Source organism: Octodon degus, unplaced genomic scaffold (genome assembly GCF_000260255.1).
Source record: "Octodon degus isolate 3935 unplaced genomic scaffold, OctDeg1.0 scaffold00038, whole genome shotgun sequence".
Lineage (NCBI taxonomy): Eukaryota > Metazoa > Chordata > Mammalia > Rodentia > Octodontidae > Octodon > Octodon degus.
In genome coordinates, this window is record NW_004524614.1 from 7,266,374 (window position 1) to 7,268,584 (window position 2,211).

At 48.1% G+C, this 2,211-nt stretch overlaps 1 pseudogene; it reads left to right on the forward strand.

Annotated features, from left to right (window-relative positions):
• The first annotated feature begins 407 nt into the window (after nucleotides 1–407).
• LOC101582168 lies at nucleotides 408–1,646 on the forward strand (annotated as a pseudogene).
• Nucleotides 1,647–2,211: the final 565 nt, after the last annotated feature.

The window sequence follows — 2,211 nt, forward strand, 5'->3', positions numbered from 1 at the left end:
AAGAAAATAAAGTAGAATTATATTAAAATGCTTAAAGGTTTAAGGAAAGAAAAATATTCCCTTCTATCTACATTAGCTTCATGAATATAAGGCATTAGAAAATAGCTTCTTCTACCTTTCTATGTTCTTCAGCCGGGCTAGGAATTACATTGAGATAAGACAGAGCAGGAGGACCTCAGAGGATGCTCACAGGTCCCTCGCTTTAAGGGACCTCTTCTTTCAAGTTCTTCAGCCAGCACTTCTGGTGGGGAAGCTGACAAGCAGTTAGAGAGGAAAAAGGTGCTGGCTAGCACCTGAACAACCTGGAAAGAAGCGAAAGGCTCGTAAGAGTTTGAGCTCTGCGCTGTCTCCAGAGTGCAGCAGTAGCATCAGCCACGAGAACACGGCGAAGTGGCAGAGCAAGGTATCTGATGTATGGGGTTTGTGAACAAGGAGCTCCCTGTCGCTACTCACATGGCCTCTCCGTGGTGTCGTTTGCAAGTGTTTTCAGTGAGGGTACTGTGTGTCTGGAGACTGTTGCAGCCGCTGAAACAGGAAGAAGCAGCTGCTACAGATCTAACCGCAAACCCCGCCCTTGCAGCCTGCTCAAGTCTTGCCTCCGTTGCTGGACCATTTGTGAAGATGAATTTGGGCCAGGCCGAGTCCAGAAATGCAGACTTCCTCACTGTGTGTGCAGGGTCTGAGGACTGGGTGAACACTATGGAGTTTGTGCCCCTGCAGCCCTCCTGCAGCCACCTCTCTCCTGCCTGTACAGAGGCCCGGTGCAGGGCCCAGTGCCCAAGGCAGAGCCCCAGAAGAAGCCGGCTGCTGGGGAGACCAAGAGGCAGTTCTGTCCTTACGCGGCCGGGAGTGAGTGCTGCTAGGGGAGAACTGTGTGTACCTGCACTGTGATGCCTGTGACACGTGCGGGCTGCAGGTCTTGCACCTGGTGGATATGGCCCAGAGGTCCAGCGCGTAAAATCTTGCATCAAGGCCTAAGAGAAAGACATGGTGTGTAGCATCTGCTTGGGAGGGTGTGTGAGAAAGCCAGCCCCAGCTAGCACCACTTCTGCCATACTGAGCGTCTCCAGTGTATTTTCAAGTGCAGGAACACTAAGCAATTTGAGAGCAACATCATAACTCCTGCCCTGAATGCCACATCACATCTAACCTTGTTGCTCCAAGTGAGTACTGGGTGGAGGAGAAAGAAACAGAAACTCATTCAGAAATACTAGGAGGCAATGAGCAACAAGGCGCATGTGTATCTAATGACCGCCATGGGAGCTGGCCATTTGTTTTTCACTTTTTTTTTTTTTTTTTTTTTTTTGCGGAACTGGGAATTGAACTCAGTGGAGATGCCCATTTGGAGGGAACTAGTTTTACAAGCATGTGCACCCTGATGGCTGTAGAGAGGAACCACAGAGACAAAAAATGGGAACAAGCAGATACCAGCCAAACTGAGGAGCTGCTTCCAGGAGCTCATTGAGGAAAGAGAATCGCAGCCCCTCTGACAACTATGAAGATGAGGTTGTCACCTTTGAGCTGAGCGAGATGTTGTCTATGCTTTGGGCTGCAGGTGGGGATGACTCACCTGCAGGGGCTGACTCTGAGGACAAGAGGATTTGTATCACGATGAGCTGGAAGACTTTCATGATGTGGGTCTGTAGCGGCTTTGCAAGGTGAGGGACCGGCCTGCTCAGCCTCACACGGTAGCTGCACCCTGTGCCCAGTGGCAATGCGTTGCTCACTTGGGCAGGCCTCAACTCCAAGTGCTGTCTTGACCTCTTACCAGGGCCTACCCTCCACCCCACCTCCCCAAGAGTGTGCTGTTTTCTGTTTCATAAAGTTAGAAAAAAGTTGATATAAGATTTAACAGGAGAAAACCATACTGAATTACATATGTGACGTAAGAGTCTCACAAAATATGGCTCAAAAAGGGCTGGAAGATTCAAGTTTACATAACAGAAAGGAATAAGGGTTGGGGACTATGAGAGGTTGAGGTGAAGGTCGGTGAATAAGGGAGGTTTTGTTATGTAGATTAAGTCTCAAATGACAAAACTTATTTTGTGTGGCCTGTTCCTAACAATTTTTACTGTACTTTATAGTATAAATTTATTTTACAAAGGACCACATTTTAGAGTTACTCCTAAGCCTACAGTTTCCCAGCATAATAAGCTCAAAATATGTCAGAAGAGTACATTGGAGGTGGCTTCTTCTGACTTCCACAGTCAT